Raw genomic sequence first — 19,866 nt, forward strand, 5'->3', positions numbered from 1 at the left:
ATTCTGATACTGAATGCAGGCTGTGGGTCAGACTGAGTATGATCCAGCTCGTCACTATTTCTCCACTGATGCTGAGTGTCTAAGTGCTGGCTTGAGGAGCTGCACTGTTGCGGAGGAAGTGTTGAGCCACGTGGTCAGGAAAAGTCCTTATGGCCTTTAATGCAACTAGGATTCAGAAGCAGAAAGTAAACTGCTTCATAACATTGTGGGCCAAAGGGCCCATACTGTGCTGTACTGTTCTATGTTCTATATCCATATCATTTATATAAATAATGAATAACAGAGGTCCCAATACTGACCCCTGGGGCAGAGGTGCCACAGTACTAGATAGGCCTGTTCAAAACCTAGAGCAACACACACAAAGGCGTTGGAGGAACTCAGCGGGCCAGGCAGCATCTATGGAGGGAAATGGACAGTCGACGTTTCGGGCCGAGACCCTTCATCTGGGCTGGAAAGAAAGAGGGGAGATGGCCAGTATACAGAGGTGGAGGGATGGGATGGAGCAAGAACTGGCAGGTGAGAGGTGGATGGAGCCTGGGTGAGCACGTGGTCAAAGGGCAGGGGAGCAACAGAGATCACAGAGGGGGAGCAGCGAGAGAACGCCCGTCGAAGAGAAGCGGACAACTTCTTCAGGGAAGGCATACCTTAAAACATACATTGTTAGCTCAATCAAACTTGGTTAATTTAACACAACATTTGAAATGCAACCGTCAAAACACTGTAGCAACAAACAATCTGCTGGAGGAACTCAGTGGGTCGAGCAGCATCTGTCAGGGGGAGAGGAATAGTCAACGTTTCGGGTCAAAACCCTCCATCAGGATTGTACCTCTACCCAAACTCAACGATTCAGGAACAGCTTCTTACCCTCCTTCATCAGATTTCTGAACTCTCCATGAACTCATGGACACTATCTGGTTATTCCTTTTTTTTGCACTATTTATTTATTTTTGTAATTTATCAATTTTATGTCTTTGCACTGCGCGGCTGCCGCAAAACAACAAATTTCACGTCATATAAGTCAGTGATAATAAATCTGATTCTGATTCTGACATTGATAATTCCAGCAGATTGCTCCAGATTCCAGCATCTGTAGTCTCTTGTGCTACTCTGTCAAAACACTGTGTTGGGAAACTATTCAATGGCATAAACAGCCACCTCATCGACAGTATTGGTTCCTCCTGTGTGAGAATACACTGGACAGTGGGCAGATATGTGATGAGCAGATTGTACCTCATTACATTGGCAGTAGAGGGATTTGTGAAGGAGGTGGTTATACCTGCCATATGTGGTTACACAATTAGATTTGATTCACATCCTTCTGTACCGCGCAAGTGTGTGCAACAACAACAGGCAAAGTTTAATAATAGAATCATAGAGTAATACAGCACAGAAACAGGCCCTTCAGCCCAACTTGTCCATGCTGATCAAAGTGTCTTCCCAAGCTAGTCCCATTTGCCTGAATTTGGCCCATATCCCTCTAAACATTTTCTGTCCATTAACCTGTCCAAGTGTCTTTTAAATATAGTAATTGTACCTACTTCTACCACTGTATACATTGTTATATAAAGGATTTACATAGAACACAGAACATTACAGCACAGTACAGGCCTTTTGGCCCATGATGATGTGCCGACATTTTATCCTGCTCTAAGATCTATCTAACCCTTCCCTCCCACATAGCCTTCCATTTTTCTATCATTCATATCATATCTAAGAGTCTCTTGTGTCTACTCTGTTAAAACACTGTGTTGGGAAACTATTCAATGGCATAAACAGCCACCTCATCGACAGTATTGGTTCCTCCTGTGTGAGCATACACTGGACAGTGGGTAGATATGTGATGAGCAGATTGTACCTCATTAAATTGGCAGCAGAGGGATTTGTGTATGCGCCTAATGTATCCACCTCCACCACCTCTGCTGGCAGTGCATTCCACGCACCCACCACTCGCTGTGTAAAAAACTTACCTCAGACATCCCCCTTATACCTCCCCTCCAATCACTTTAAAATTATGTCCCCTCGTGTTAGCCATTTTCGCCCTGGGAAAAAGTCTCTGACTGTCCACTCAATCTCTGCCTCTTATCATCTTGTACACCTCTATCAAGTCATACAGGGCAAGGTTAGTAAGTTTGCAGATGACACTAAAGCAGATGGTATCAAAGCCAGTGAAGAAGGTTGCCAGGCATTAAAGTGGGGTCTTGACTAGCTAGTTAAATGGTCCAAGGAATGGCGTTCAATACAGATGTGTGAGGTGTTTCATTTTGAGAAGTCAAATCAAGCTAGGACTTTCACAGTGAACGGCAGGGCCCTGGAGAGTGTTGTAGAACAGAAGGGCCTAGGATAAGTACATAGTTTGCTGAAAGTGGTGTCACAGGTAGACAGGGTGGTGAAGAAGGCATTTGGCACACTGGCCATCATCAGTCAGGACACTGAGTATAGGAGTTGGGATGTTATATTGCAGTTGTACATAGACGTTGGTGAGGCCGCACCTGGATTATTGCATTCAGTTTTGGTTACCCTGTTGTAGGAAAGGTGACATTAATCTAGAGAGAGTGCAAAGAAGATTTATGAGAATGTAACCCAAGGGCATCAGTTATAGGGAGAGGTTGGGCAGGTCAGGATTTTATTCCTTGGAGCATAGGAGCTTGAGGGGTGATCTTAAAGAGGTGCATAAAATCATGAGGGGCATAGATAGGGTGAATGCACATAGGCTTTTTCCCAGGGTTGGGGAATCAAGAAGGCATATGTTTAAGGTGAGAGGGGAGAGATTTAAAATGGACCTGCAGAGCAATTTCTTGACACAGAGGGTGGTGCATATATGGAAAGAATTACCAGAGTAAGTGGTTCAGTAACATTTAAAAGACATTTGGACAGGTACATAGATGGAGTTATAGAGTCATACAGCCCAGAAACAAGCCCTTAGGCCCAACTGGTCCATGCCAGCCAAGATTTCCATTCAGCCTAGTCCCATTTGCCCGTATCCCTCTAAACCGGAATCATTCCATATACTGAACACTCTCTGGCAGAGAAAGTTGCCCCTCAAGTTCCTATTCAATCTCTCCCTTCTCACCTTAAGCCTCGTTCTTGATTCCCCAACCCTGGGAAAAAGACCGTGCACATTGACACTGTCTATGCCCCTCATAATTTTATCCACCTCTCTAAGATCACCCCTCATTCTCCTACGCTCCAATGAAAAAAAGTCCCAAGCTGCTCAGCCTCTCTCCATAACTCAGTTCCTCGAGTCCTGGAAACATCCTCATCAATTTCCTCTGCACTCTTTCTAGCTTAGTAGCATCTTTCCTATATCAGGGTGACCAAAACTGAATGCAATATTCCAAACTTACTTCTCATACCTTGTACAATCTCATCCAAATCATTGATATAGATGACAAGTAGCAATGTGCCTAGCACTGAGCCCTGGGGAACACCACTAGTTACAGGCCTCTAGTCTGAAAAATAACCTTTCACCATCACCCTCTGCTTCCTACCTTTAAGCAAATTCTGTATCAAAGTAGCTAGTTCTCCCTGAATCCCATATGATTTAAGGAAAGAGGGATACAGGCCAAACGCATGAAATTGGGACCAGCTTAGATGAGCACCTTGGTCGGCATGGATGAGTTGGGCTGAAGGGCCTGCTTCTGTGCTGTTTAACTCCATAATTCTATGACTCTGTGACATCCTCTGGCAGCTCGTCCAATGGACAGGTATCACTGCACATTAGGAGAAACAGATGGGAACGGTGGAAAGAACTTACTTTTTCAACCTGCATTTTTTAGCTCCTCAGAGTATCGCAACTTGCTTTGCAGCCAGGGATTGCTTTGAACATTACTGTGTTGAAGGCAAGCGCCACAGGGCAGCAAGAAATCCATCCTGCCGGGACTGCCCATGATTCTGCAAACCTAAAGACTTAAAAATAGGTGTTTATTTCTGTGTTTAGTGATGCTTTTGCCACCTGGGCTGCAAATCACACTAGACTTGATTAGAACGATACCTCCTGCATTCTGTGGTGGAGTTGAATGCCTCATACAGCCCGCACACGATTAACGAGATTGGAATTTCAATGTTTAGGATGTGACCCTCCAGTGATTTCACATGATGAAAGATATTGAACAGTGGTGAGTTCAGAATGGAGAAGAAATGGTTTGAGTGACATATTAAATACATTTTTTTTCCCCAACAAGGACCCATCACAGTGGCAATTTCTTGAGATGTGTCCTACTACAGAACCATCTGTTTCAGTGAAACAGTGAAGGAGTGATTTCATCACACTAAAGCTTATTATTATGGATCAAGACCTGCAGTTACGATCACAATAGCTTCTAGAGATTGCGGATGCCTCTGTTAAAGTTTAGACTTCCCTATATCAAGCCTGTAAGAAATGAAGCATTGAATCTAACCCAATGCTCTCTCTTTTCCGTCTCGAGCAGAGGAGAGAAATTGGAGCTGGAAATTTAAATATATGGCTTCATATAGTGACACCAGATGCCCTGGTAAGAATGTAGACGAATGCCCAGTCAAGAGTATTCATTGCTTTAATGACTGCCATTGAGTGTACTTATCATTTGCCATGTATGAATATCCTCCACTCATTGCATTGTGTTGGAAAATCAATCCTGCTTCCTTTGCAGGTTCTAATGTCATTTCTTTAAATCAAGTATAGTTAGTATTCGTAGGGTAAACATATTCTGCTTTAGAAGTTAAGATATCTTTATTAGCCATATGTACATTGAAACACACAGTGAAGTGCATCTTTTGTGTAGAGTGTGCTGGAGGTAGCCTGCAAGTGTCACCACACTTCTGGCGCCAACATAGCATGCTCACAACTTCCTAAGCTGTATGTCTTTGGAAAGGGGGAGGAAACCGGAGCACCCGGAGGAAACCCACGCAAACATAGGGAGAACGTACAAACTCCTTACGGACAGTGGCTGGAATTGAACCTGGGTCGCTGGCGATTGTTTCAATAGGTGTTATTTGTTTAAAATGTACTGTGCTTATAGTTCACAGAGACAGTTTAGTAGACTCTATTAAACAATTATGTAGTCTCTCTTTGCTGTAGTTTCTAGAAATTCAAAGTCAAAGTCGAGTTTACTGCCATATGCACAAGTACATGTGTGCACAGGTGCAATGAAAAACTTACAGCAGCCTCACAGGCACATAGCATCAGATAAGCAGCATTCACAAGAAAAACATAAATTAAACATAAATTATACACAATTTTTACAAGAAAGAACGCAATTGGATCAAAAAAAGGTCTATTTTAGTGCAAAGTTATCAAAGTTGTCACAGTGTTGCTAAACTGTAGTGATTAGGGTTGTGCTGGTTGGTTCAAGAACCGAATGGTTGAAGGGAAGTACTTGTTCTTGAACCTGGTGGTGTGGGACTTCAGGCTTCTGTACCTCTTTAAATAGACTGTTTACTGATTAAAATGATTGTTTGCTGCATTCATGGAAGATCTATTTAATGGACTGCTGACTCTATTTGCTATAGTTCATGGACTGTTATATAGGCTCATTTGCTGATTAATGAACATTTGCTGTTTAAATAGATCACTATAGTTCAAAGAGATTATTTAAATAGTATCCACCACTGAGAAAATAGACACCATTTACAGTAGTACTCAGAGGGTCTCGTTATTCTGTTCACTGTTTAATAGATTGTTTGCTGTAGATCATAATGAGAATTTTATAGACTTTTTTCACTGCTGAACAAACAGTCTCTGCTGCAGTGTATAGTGACTGTCTGACTAGACTCTGTTTGCTGTTTGATGAGACAATATACTCTGCTGTTCTAAGAGACCACTTCAAGAGTCATTCCAATGATTAAATTGTATAGACTCAGAAGGTATGGGCACTGCTGGCAAAACTTATTGTTCATCTTTCACTTTCCACTGACTTAGATGGCTAGTCCATTTCAGAGTGCTGTAAAGTTTTAATGATGGGTCTGTGGTCATATGTAACTCAGACCAGAAGAGGATGGTAGACTGCCATCCTGAAGAAAATCAGTGAATTGGATGGGTTTTTACAACGATCTGCTAGTTTCACATTCACCATTGAGGGGCTAGTACCAGTAGATGTATTTAATTAGTTTTAATTCCCTATTTCCCATTAGGGGAATATGAATTTACGTCACCAGATGAATAGTCCAGGCTTCTCGATATCAGGTCAGCAACAACCAGTTCAACTTTCAATAAGCTGAAGCTTGTGAATCAGTCCATAAACATACTTATCCAATTCTAGTAGTTGAGGTTGGGCTACAGTTTAAGTGGAGCAGGATGGAGACACAAGAGATTGCAGATGCTGGAATCTGGAGTAACAAATCGCTGGTGGAACTCAGTGGGTGAGGAGGAAGGGTCTCGACCTGAAACGGCGACAGTACTTTTCCCTCCACAGATGCTGCCTGACCCATTAGTTCATAGAGTCATACAGCATGGAAGCAGGCCCTTCGAACAAGGTTCCTATCTAAGCTAGTCCCATTTGCCTGTGTTTGGCCTATATCCCTCTAAATCTTTCCTATCCATGTATCTGTCCAACTGTCTTTTAAAATTTTTTATCATATCTGCCTCAACCACTTCCTCTGGCAGCTCATTCCATATACTGACCATCCTCTGTGTAAAAAAAGTTGCCCCTCAAGTTCCTATTAAATCTCTCCTCCTTCACCTTAAACCTATGCCCTCTAGTTCTTGATTCCTCAACCCTGGAAAATAGACAGTGCATTCACCCTATCTATGCCCCTCATGATCTTATACACCTCTATAAGATCACCTCTCAGTCTCCTACACTCCAAGGAAAAAATTCCTAGCCTACCCAACCTCTCTCTATAACTCAGTCCTTCAAGTCCCAGCACATCCTTGTGAACCTTTTCTGCACTCTCTCTAGTTTAGTAACATCAAAACTGAACACAATATTCCAAGTGCAGCCTCACCAATGTCGTGTACAACCAGACCATAACCTCCCAACTTCTGTACTCAATGCCCTGACTGATGAAGGCGAGCATTCCAAAATCCTTCTTCACCATCTTGTCTCCCTGTGACTTTCAGGGAACCATGTACCTGAAATCTAAGATCCCTCTGTTCTTAAACACACCCCTTACAACAAGTTAATAGGGCTCACTATTCCTGTTACGCTGGGGTGGGAAGTGACAATTTACACTTTCAACATCATCCCTCTGCTGTTTGGAATTAGGCCTGGCTCATATTTGTGCATGGTGGGGTGCATGGTGTCTGGCTCTCTTCCGAGTCTTTTGATGTGCCCACATGCTGAGCGGGTAGATCAGGGTAAGTTTCTGTGGGAAGTAGGTTTGAGTCTGATGCTGGGATTTTGGTGAGGGTTTGCATAACCCACTGGGATCATCTGCATATCCTGAAACCTTAGCTGCAGATAACATGTAGCAAGTAACGTTACCAGGAAATGACCATCTCCGAGTCTATCCACTACCATTGCCAAATCCTCTCCCACTATCAATACCCAAGGAGTCAGTGTTAACCAGAAATGTAACTGGTCAGTCACATAAATAGGCCACAAGTAGGACAAAGGCTAGGGATACTATAGGGGAAAGGAAAAGTACTTAGGGTAGGCATAAGAACAAAATAATTGGGAGCAGGACAAGGTCTCTTGGTACTTGAACCTGCTCCATCATTCAATAAGGTCATGGCTGATCAGTGCCTCATCCACTACCCAGCCTGATCTCTTTTTTTGTTGATTCACTCAGTTATGAATTACTCATCCCCCAACTGCATCTCACAAGACAATTAGTCTCCTTTGGACTGTTTCAGGGGAGGGGGGTAGTTAAGAGGCAATAGTTGGGTGTTCACTCACATAAATGCCAGATTGGGTAAGGATGATAGATAACCTTTCCTGAAAGACATTAGTGAACCAGATGGGTTTTTATGACTATCTGGTGTTTTATGGTCAATTACTGACACAAGATTTTTACACCAGATTTGCTTGTTTATTTAAATTTAAATTCCCAGCTGCCATGGTGGGATTTGAACATATCCTCTTAGGCCCTTTGTAACTGAAAATCTATCACACAGTCTTGAATCTAGTCAGTGAAAGACCAACCACAGTTTTCAGGACAGAGAATTCCATAATTCATTAACCTCTGGTGAGTGATAGAATCTGGGAGGCAGTTGATGAGAACCTGGGGAGAATAAAATTAAAATGGGAGTATTGTAGGATTAGAGTAACATGAGATGGATCTGGCAGGTAAGGTTAAGGAAGATCCCAAGAGGTTCTATAGATGAATTAAGAATAAAAGGGTGGCTAGGGAGAGAATAGGTCCCCTTGGATATCAGCAGGATATCAGCCTATGTCTCGAGCCACAGGAGATGGGTGGGATTTTTAGTGAATATTTCTCCTCGGTGTTTACTGAGGAGAAAATCATGGTTGTTCAAGAGGTAAGGGAAACAAGTGGAGATGTTTTGGAGAACATTCATATTACCAGGGAGGGGGTATTTGCAGCCTTACAGCGTATTAATGTGCATAAATCCCCAGGGCCTGACTGAGTGCATCCTCGGACTTTGTTGGAGGCCTCTCAGATGGGCATCTTGGTCGGCATGGACCGGTTTGGCCGAAGGGCCGAAGGGCCTGCTTCCATGCTGTATAACTCTGTGACCCTGTGACTCAATCTCTGAAAATGGTATTAAAGCATGGGGACACACCAGCATTTGTGAAGCTCCCCTCCAGTAAGGCTCATGCTGTTCATGCTTAAGAACACACACAGACCATCTGTGTGTTCATTCCAGACATGAAAGAGCAGATATTGCAGAGAAAATGTTAGGAGAATGAATTGGAGGTGGAAGAGTCAGAGCGTCATGGGGAGGAGAGGATCGTAAGGGAGAAGAAAGAGATGAGGGAGGATTTGAGAGACAGAGACCATAAGACCATAAGACATAGGAGCAGAATTAGACCATTCCGCCCATTGACTCTGTTCTGCCATTCGGTCATGGCTGATTTATTTTTCCCTCTCGACTCCATTCTCCTGCCTTCTCCCTGTAACCTTTGACACCCTTACTAATCAAGAACCTATCAACCTCCATTTTAAGTACACCCAATGACTTGGCCTCCACATCCATCTGTGGCAATGAATTCCACAGATTCACCACCCTCTGGCTGAAGAAATTCCTCCTCATCTCTGTTCTCAAGGGACGTCCTTCTATTCTGAGGCTGTGCCCTCTGGTCCTAGACATCCCCACTACTGGAAACATCCACTTCACGTCCACTCTATCCAGGCCTTTCAATATTTGGTAGATTTCAATGAAATCCCCCCTCATCCAGCATGGTAGTGTAGCAGTTAGCGTAACGCTATTACAGCGGCAGCGACCCTGGTTCAATTCCCGCCGCTGTCTGTAAGGAGTTTGTATGTTCTCCCCGTGACGGCGTGGGTTTCCTCCGGGTGTTCCGATCTCCTCACACATTCCAAAGGCGTAGGGGTCAGGAAGTTGTGGGCATGCTATGTTGGCACCGGAAGTGTGGAGACACTGGTGGGCTACCCCCAGAATACTCTACTGAAAAGATGCATTTCACTGTGTGGTTCGATGTACATGTGACTAATAGAGATACCTTATCTTATCTTATCTCTTATATCTAAACTCCAACGAGTACAGGCAGAAGGAGGATTGAGGGGAGGAGTGCTGAGGGAGACGGATCAAAGGACGTATGAAAGAGGGGTGAAGCAAGGTTTGAGAGGAGAAGCGGTTGGAGGGTGAGCAAGGATGTCCAGGTAGGACATTAGTGAACCATTTTATGATTAGCTGGCGGATTTTATGTTCTCCATTATTGACATGAGTGGTGCAGTTAGTAGACCCTCTGCTTCAAAGCTCCGGAGACTCAGGTTCGACCTTGACCTTGGGTACTGTCTGTGTGGAGTTTGCACGTTTCTCCCTGTGACCACTTGGAGCTTCCCTCCGGGTGCTCTGGTTTCCTCCTACATCCCAAAGATGTGCAGGTTGGTGGGTTAATTGGCCACTGCTGTGCAGGTGAGTGGTACAATTGATGGAAATATAGGGATAAAAAGGTTACAGGGCAAGTTATTGGGGGAATTCTGAACTCTGGTTAGACCACACTTGGGAGTATTGTGTTCAGTTCTGGTTGCCTCATTATAGGAAGGATGTGGAAGCTTTAGAGAGGGTGCAGAGGTGATTTACCAGGATGCTGCCTGGATTGGAGAGCATGTCTTATGAGGATAGGCTGAGCGAGCTGGGGCTTTTCTCTTTGGGGAGAAGGAGGATGAGAGGTGATTTGATAGAGGTGTACAAGATGATAAGAGGCATAGATCGAGTGGACAGTCAGAGACTTTTTCCCAGGACGACAATGGCTAACATGAGGGGACATAATTTTAAGCTGATTGGAGGGATGTATAAGGGAGATGTCAGGGGTAAGCATTTTACACAGAGAGTGGTGGATACGTGGAACACACTGCCGGCAGAGCTTGTGGGGGCAGATACATTAAGGACATTTAAGAGACTCTTAGATAGACACATGAATGGTAGAGAAATGGAGGGCTATGTGGGAGGTAAGGGTTAAATAGATCTTAGAGCAGGATAAAATGTCAGTAAAACAACGTGGGCCAAAGGGCCTGTACTGTGCTGTAATGTTCTGTGCTCTATGTTCTATGAATGGAATTGCTCTGAGATCCAGAATGGACCAATAGACCATGTGTAAGGAGGTATGGAAACATGGGAACTCTCGGCATGTTCTGGCGGCGGTAGCCGTCAGCCATGGAGATGACGGAAGGGAAGGAGCGTTGGGATTGTCATTGATGTCCAGCTAGATCTTTTCTCACCCCACATTCCACCCACCTTGCATTGTCCTTAGGGAACCCAGGATGGTCACCGTTTTGTTTCTATTTCTCTCTTGTCCTGGTGTCACCAGACTGGTTGGCTCTTAAGTGAAACTGCCTTGGAAATCTAGAGAAAAACCAATGATGCTCAGAGGGTAGATGGAAATGGACGACAAACGCTGGCCTTGCCAGTGCCATCCCCAATCCTGTAACATTGAAGAAACAGCACAAAAGAAGGACATTCTGGACTCTGCACCTGGGCCAATAGTGGTTCCAGATTACCAGATGGTTTGCTGAGAAGCTGTTTCCTTGGCTGTAAAATTGGTAATTCGTTATTGGTTTATTATTGTCATGTGTACCAAAATACAGTGAAAAGCTTTGTTTTGCACACTATCCAGACTAATCATTCCAACGAGATGAGCGGCAAGGTAGCGTAGCGGTTAGCGTGACGCTATTACAGCGCCAGCGATCGGGGTTCAATTCCCGTCGCTGTCTGTAAGGAGTTTGTACGTTCTCCTCGTGTCTGCGTGGGTTTCCTCCGGGGGTTCCGGTTTCCTCCCACATTGCAAAGAAGTACGGGTAGGTTAATATGGGGTTTAAAGTGGGCGGTGCGGACTCGTTGGGCTGGAAGGGCCTGTCACCACGCTGTAAATAAAATTTAAATAAAAAAAGAGATAGTACAATAGGTAAAACAATAACAGAATGCACAGTAAAATGTTACAGTTACAGAGAAAATGCAACGTAGGTAGACAAATAAGGTGCAAGGGCCATAACGAGATAGACTGAGAGATCAAGAGTTCACCTTTAGCATACAAGAGGTCCATTCAGTAGTCTTATAACAGTGGGATAGAAGCTGTCCTTGAGCCTGGTGGTACGTGTCCTCAGTGGCATGGAGAGATACAGCACAGAGAAAGGCCCTTCTAGTCCACACCAACCGTCAAACACCCATTTACTCTAATCCCATGATAATCCCCTTTTAATTTTATTCTCCCCACATTCTCATTAACTGCCCTCCAGGTTCTATCCCTCACTAATACACCAGGGGAAAATTACAGTGGCTAATTAACCGACCGACCCTTCCACTTAAGAAACAGAGTTTCAGGACCATGGAAGCTTTAACATGAGGAGAATTTTCTTTAACTAGAGTCATGGAGCAATGCAGCATGGATACAGGCCCTTCGGCGTAACCAGTTCATGCTGACTGTGGTGCCCACCCAGCTAGTCCCAATTTCCTGCATTTGGCCCATATCCCTCCAAGCCCCTCCCCTCCATGTACCTATCCAAGTGCTTCTTAAATGATACTGTTGTAGCTCCCTCAACCACTTCCTCTGGCAGCTCGTTCCATGTACTCACCACCCTCTGCGTGAAGAAGTTGCCCCTCAGGTCCCTTATAAATCTTTCCCCTCTCACCCTAAATCTATGCCCCCTAGTTTTGGACTCCCCTACTCTGGGGAAAAGACTGTTATTGTCCGCCTGATCTATGCCTCTCATAAATTTGAGCACTTCTATAAGTTCGTCCTTCATTCTCCTACGTTCCAAGGAATAAAGACCTGGCCAGGCCAACCTCTCCCTATAACTCAGGCCCTCTAGTCCTGGCAAGATCTCATAAATCTCTTCTGCACTCTTTCCAGTTTAATCATGTCTTTCCTATAACAGGGTGACCAAAACTGTACACAGTACTCCAAGTGCGGCCTCTCCAATGACTTATACAACTGCAACATAATGTCCCAACTCCTATACTCAACGTCCTGACTGATGAAGGCCAGCATGCTAAACACCTCTTTCACCACCCTGTCTACCTGTGACGCCACTTTCAGTGAACTATGCACTTGTACTCCTAGGTCCCTGTATTCCATTACACTCCGTATTGCCCTATTGGTATTGGTTTGGAATTGGTTTATTATTATCGCTTGTACTGAGGTACAGTGAAAAACTTGTCTTGCATACCATTTGTACAGATCAATTCATTACACAGTGCATTGAGGTAGTACAGGGTAAAAACAATAACAGAATACAGAGTAAAGTGTCACAGCTACAGGGAAGTGCATTGCAGGTAGACAATAAGGTGCAAGGTCATAATGAGGTAGATTGTGAGGTGAAGAGTCCATCTCATTGTATAAGGGATCTGTTCAATAGTCTTATAACGTTCACAGTATAAGTCCTCTGCTGGATTCACTTTCCAAAATGCATCACCTCACACTTATCTGTATTGAAATCCATTTGCCACCCCTCGGCACACTTCCTTAACTGATTCAGATCCTCCTATAAACTCAGGTAACCATCTTCACAATCAACAACACCTCCTAATTTCGTGTCATCTGTAAACTTGCCGATCAAGCCTTGTGCATTTGCATCCAAATAACTTACATAAATAACGAATAACGGGGGTCCCAACAGCGACTCCTGCGGCAAGAACACCCCTCAGTTGCCGACGCTCTTATCCTAGCCTGTCCAACCTCTCCATGATGTAACGGATGGAACAGCTTCTAGCCTATTACAGAAGCATAGAAATATAAGAGCAGGAGTTGGCCATTCAGCCCTTCGATCCTGTTCTACCATTCACTATGATCAAGGCTTATACTCCATCTCAATATTATGTTCCCACTGTCTCCCCCTACCCTGCCTTTTGTGTTCAGACATTTATCTACTGTTTTTTCTTTATCTATTCTACCAACTACATTCTCAAAAAATACCATTAGCTTTGTCAAACACTGTTCCCTTTCACAAATCCTTTTGACTTTGTCCAATCCTGTTGTTATTTTCCAAGTGTACTGTTAACTTTAACGGTAGTCTCTAGCATTTCCCCCAGTCTGTAGGTTTCAGTTTTCTCCCTCCTTTTTCAAATAGTGGGGTGTCATTTGCCACCTTCCCATTGGTGAGAACTATTTGATAATCCATAGAATTCTGCAGAACGATAACCAATGTTCAAAGTCCAAAGTCAAGTTTATTGTCACGTATGCACAAGTGCATGTGTGCACAGGTGCTATGAAAAACTTACTTGCAGCAGCATCACGGGCACATAGCATCAGATAAGTTGCATTCACAAGAAAAATAAAAATTAAACATAATTTACAACACAATACAATACAGTACAACACAATACAGGCCCTTCTGCCCACCATGTTGTGCCGACCTTTAAACTTCGCTTAAGACTGTCTAACCCCTTCTTCCCACATATCCCCCTACATTAAATTCCTCCATGTGCTTTTCTAAACATCTCTTGAACTTGACCAGTGTACCTGCCTCCACCACTACCCCAGGCAGCGTATTCCATGCCCCAACCACTCTCTGGGTGAAAAACCTCCCTCTGATATCTCCCTTGAAGTTCCCACCCATTACTTTAAAGCCATGCCCTCTTGTATTGAGCATTGGTCCCCTGGGAAAGAGGCACTGGCTGTCTACTCTATCTATTCCTCTTAATATTTTGTACACCTCTATCATGTCTCCCCTCATCCTCCTTCTCTCCAAAGAGTAAAGCCCTAGCTCCCTTAGTGTCTCCTCATAATGCATGCTCTCCAAACCAGGCAGCATCCTGGTAAGTCTCCTCTGCACCCTTTCCAACGCTCCCACATCCTTCCCATACTGAGATGACCAGTCTTACAAGAAAGAATACAAATAGAAAAACTAACAAAGTCCATTTTAGTGCAAAGTGATCAAAGTGGTCATAGTGTTGCTATACTGAGGTAGTGATTAGGGTTGTGCAGGTTGGTTCAAGAAATGAATGGTTAAGGGAAGTCGCTGTTCTTGAACCTGGTGGTGTGGGACTTCAGGCTTCTGTACCTCCTGTCCGATGGTAGCTAGGAGAAGATGACGTGGCCCGGATGGTGGGGATCTTTGATGATGGATGTTGCCTTCTTGAGGCAGCGCCTCCTGTAGATACTACCGATGGTGGGGAGGGATGTGCCTGTGATGTATTGGGCAGAGTCCACTACTCTGTTTCTACCCTTTCCATGTCTAGCTCCTTTAGTGCTCTGGCAAATAAATTATCAAGCACTGGGGATGTATTAGCTTTCAATACTATGAGTTTCTCCAACACTATTTTCTTACTAATACTAATTTCCCTTAGTTCCTCACCCTCATTAGATTCTTGGCTTCCTTACATTTCTGGAACATTATTTATGTTATTTTATATGAAGATTGAACCAAACTGCTTGTTCTGCCATTTCCCTACTCCTATGATGAATTCTTCTATTTATAAGGAAACTATACTTTAATAAACTTTTTCTTTTTACATAAAAGCTTTTACAGTCCACTTTTATGTTTCCTGAAAGTTTGCTCTCATACTCTTGCTCTCTTAATCAATTTTGTCATGCTTCTTTGCTGAAATCTAGACTGTTCCCAGGTTTTCTACTTTGTCTTGCAATCTTATATGATACCTATGCTGAGCCTCTTTTGTTAGCCAGGGTTGGATTACTTTTCCTTTTGAACTTTATACCAGGTGGAAATTCATATCTCTTGTAGTTCCTGGAATATTAGCCGTTGCCTAGCCACTAGTGTGCTTCTGAATGAAGCTCTCCAGTCTATCACTCACTCCTTGTACTCTCCTGGTTTCCTTTGTTTGGATTTAGGAATGTAGCTTTGGATTGAACAACCTCACTTTCTATGCTCATGAAGAATTCTATCATGTGGTCGCTCTTATTGAAAGGGCACTGCACAATAAGGTTATGAGCAACAAACAATCTGCTGGAGGAACTCAACAGGTCGAGCAGCATCTGTGGGAGGAAAGGAACTGTTGACGTTTTGGGTCGAAACCCTGCATTGAGTCCTGACGCAGGATTTCGATCCGAAACGTTGACAATTCCTTTCCTCCACAGATGCTGCTCGACCCGCTGAGTTCCTCCAGCAGATTGTGTGTTGCTCCAGGTTCCAGCGTCTGTGGTCTCTTCTGTCTCTATGGTTGTGAGCTAACTCTTTTTTGTTGCCCTATACTCAGCCTAGAAGGACCATTCCCTAGTTGGCTGGTCTAAAAGCCATCCTGTATACATATCAGGAATATTCCCAGTATTATTGCTGATTTTGTTTGGTGAGTCTATATGTAGATTAAAGTCACCCATGATTACTAAAGTGCCCTGCTATATTGACTCCTTAATTAGAGTCAGAGTCATAGAGTTATACAGCATGGAAACAGGCCCTTCGGTCCAACTGGTCCATGCTGATCAAAATGCCCCATCCAAGCATGATGAGAGGTCTCGGCCCAAAACGTCAACTGTTTATTTCCCTCCATGGATGCTGCCTGACTTGTTGAGTTCCTCCAGCACTTTTTGTGTATTGCCCCATCCAAGCTGCCCCTATCGGCCAGAGTTTGGCCCAATTTCCTGTTTAATACGATCTCTCCCCCACATTGCCACGATTCCTTAGAGGCCTCTGGAAAACTCCCAGCAATGTTTTCCATTCCATGATGCTTCTTAGCTCCACCTGACTCCTTTACATTATTGCTTATCACCCTTAGGTCAGATGAATAGTACACAGAAACGGCCAGACTCCACATGAACCACCTCTGCTGATCTCCGTATCTTTTTCCCTCGTGTACTTACCTAACTTCCCCTCAGAGGCAAGTATGCTGTCCATTTGAACTACCCTTTGTGGTTGCCAGTTACACACTTTCCCCCCTGTTTGAGTGTGTTCCTCCTGAATGTCGTCCTCATGTAACGCCGACTCCCACGGCACCGAAACATCTCTCCACAGGGACATATCTAAGGTAGGAAAGCAGTAGGAGAATGGCCACCCCCAATAATTGCCGAGAACATTAACACAATCCTCCAAAAGTTATCAAATTTCTATTTCCATTTACGCCTCTGCCTCCTCATTTACCCTATCGATTTTCATCTCTTAATACCCCTGCTAATATGCAACACAGAGAATTGAATATTATATTAAGTAAGATGCTGGCAGGCAGAACCAATTGGAACAGGTGCAAATTTCTTTTTTATTACTATTGCTCTTTCAAAGTCAGGTTTTCAAATGAATTAACAATATGAAACGCAAGTCTGATTTCCTTGACTCTAAGCAGTCAGAAGTTGTCACCAGGCCCCTCTATCCCTATTCCTTAGTGCATGACTGATGAGTTAATGGGCACAAACAGCATTGCCATTATATTCAGGGCTACTAATCCAGCAGAAGGTGATATTAAATCATCCCTTGAAGGTTAATAGATTTCAATTGAGTTAAAAATTAAAGAAAAAGATGTCAAAATTATCCATGTAAAGCTGTTTGGAGTGGTTTAAGAATCCAACTGGTTCATGGATGTCCTTCAAGACAGGCAGTTGGATATCTTTATTCAGTCTGGTCTACAAGTGATAATGGATAGATTCTTATATGTCCTCTGAGTGGCCCAACAAAGCAGCCTAATAAAGCCAAAGCTTCACTTTACTCCAGTGATGCATCAAACCACCTTGGGTGGGATTTAATACTTGTCCAGTGCACAACTGTTTAACAATTTCAGATTGTGGTAAGCAAAGAAAACATGCAAAATGCCAGTATCCTGAGGGAAAACACCACACATTTTCCTGAACTCAGAAGTTATTAAGTCACCTGTACGTTATTGAAATATAATCAGAATACAACATCCAATCTGCGCACAGCAAGATCACATAAACAGACCAAAGACCCAATTATTTATTTGTGGTTTGATGGTGTTGGTGGAAGGATAAATATTAGCTGGGAGACCAGAGACATCTTTCAGTTCATGTCCCAAGCTCTTTTGGCTACCTGGGAGATAACCATGCAACCTTTAAGACATCACTTCCAAGAGAGCAGAAATCCTAGCAGATACGAGAGCAGCGTTTAAGAGGCATTGACAAGCAGGAAATGGGAGGGACATAGACCATGTGCAGGCAGATGTGCAGTTTAAATGGTCGGTATAGACGTCAGGGGCTGAAGGGCCTGTTCCTGTGCTGTACTGTTCTATGTTCTGTGTTCTATCTGAGCCTTCTTACCGAGCCCAGTTTTTGTGCTCATGTTCTTAACAGAGGGTGCAGCAAGATATTGTCCTTAAGAACCCCTACAGCATATGGAGACATATCTCATAGTGAAAGTGAGGTGGTGTGGGGCCAGGGAATTGAAAGTTCTCAAAGAGGTGGAGAGCATGTGAGGTGTTGCAGAACTAGGTGGGAAGGGACTGGACCGGGGCGGCGGGACAAGATAGAGTCGAGATATTGAGGGGATGAGTTCTGTGGGACAGGAGTAGGCAGAAACAATGGCCCTACTGGTATCTCATGGTAAAATTGAGGCAGCCCCCAGCAGGAAAGAGATAACATACAATGATTGGTTTGCACAGCAAAGGGCCTTTGACCCATTCAACCTTCCCCTTTGGTAATGCCAACCCTGTCCATGACAAGAGTCCAGGCATTTCTTACTGGCATCTGATGACTTGCCTTACTGACAAACCCCTCGAGCTTTGACCAACCTGCATGCAATTAAATAGCTCCTCCTGCCAGCCTGAACCACAGCCCAGTGACTTCCTGCTCAGAACACCCAGAGTCTCCAAAGACCTCATTTTGAGCTTGCAATCTCTGTCTGGTTAACTATTAATGTTATTTGTAAAATCACATGATCAATTTTGGTTCCATCTTATTGCCTATAGTCAGCGGTGATAATAACTGCACAGCCACAGTGGCAGGTTCTGAACTGCAGCAGGTTCTCACCCCTGCAGGGGGAGGGCAGAATGCAATATTAATCAATGAGGACAGCTGCCCTGGAATAATTTACAAACATATATCATTACGTAATTTTTGACCGACCCTCCCTGCCATCTCCTGCAGTCTCCACTCAGGCTACTGTCGTCACCTGGCAAGGGAGGTGAGGGGAGGGAAGGGAAGAGAGAAGAGAAGAAAGGGAAAGAAGCAAGATGAGAGATGAGGTATAGATGTGTGTGTGAGCATGTGTGTGTGAGTGTGTGAGTGTGTGTGTGTGAGTGTGTGTGTGTGTGAGAGTGTGTGTGAGAGTGAGTGTGTGTGAGTGAGTGTGAATGTGTGTGTGAGAGTGTGTGAGAGTGAGTGTGTGTGTATGTGTGTGCATGTGTGTGTGTGTAAGTGTGTGAGTGTGTATGAGTGTGTGTGTGAGTGTGTGTGTGTGAGTGTGTGAGATGTGTGTGTGTGAGATGTGTGTGTGTGCACACGCGCATGTGTGTGTGAGTGTGTGCGTATGTGTGTATGCGTGTGAGTGTGCACATGTGCATGCATGTGTGTTTGCATGTGTGTGTGGGTGCGTGCATGTGTGTGTGTGAACGTGTGTTTGTGTGTGCAGTCTATATTTATGCTTACTTGCACAGATGTGTGTATGTTTGTGTGCATCTGTGTGTGGTGCATTAGTATGCTTCTGTGTGTGTGCATGTGTGTGTGTATGTGTGTACGTGTGTGTGGTTATGTGTACGTGTGTGTGTGTGTGTGTGTGTGTGTGTGTGTGTGTGTGTGTGTGTGGTGCATGGATTAGATTACTTTATTGTCAAATACACCAGGGTGCAATGAAATTCCTTGCTCGCGTGCTCACAGAGTGAACAGTACACATGGTAATAATAAATACAACAAGAAGTACCATGACGAGCACAAAGCAGCAGAATGGCCCAAAGATAATCATGCGATCTGCAGTCGTGCAAAGAGAAATGTTAAGGTGATGAAAATGGAATAACTGAGAGAGGTAGAAGGTGGCAGCACCACCAGGAAGGGAGTGTGAAAGGGGGATTGGTTCGGAAGTCTGACAGCAGTGGGGAAGAAGCTGTTCTTGAGTCTGGTCGTCTGGGCTTTCAAGCTCCTGTATCGTCACCCAGAAGGTAGAAGAAAGAAAAGGGAATAGCCAGGGTGGCAGGACATACTTCACGATATTGTTAGCCTTCCTGAAGCAACTCTGCCTGCTTGCACGGATGTGTGTACGCTTGTGTGTGTGTATGTGCACGGATATGTGTGTATACATGGATGGACGTGTGCATCTTCATGTATGCATTTATATACGTGCACCTAAGTATGTAAGAGCTGAATGGCCTCTTCCTGTGATCCCATTGTATCTTTGAACCTGACACTTTACAGTCCCATGGCCATCATGTAACTGGCTGGAAACTGCCAGGGCTTTGCAGCTACTCATGGCTCTTGTGAC

The sequence above is a fragment of the Pristis pectinata genome, chromosome 10 (assembly GCF_009764475.1).
Source record: "Pristis pectinata isolate sPriPec2 chromosome 10, sPriPec2.1.pri, whole genome shotgun sequence".
In the NCBI taxonomy this organism is placed as follows: domain Eukaryota; kingdom Metazoa; phylum Chordata; class Chondrichthyes; order Rhinopristiformes; family Pristidae; genus Pristis; species Pristis pectinata.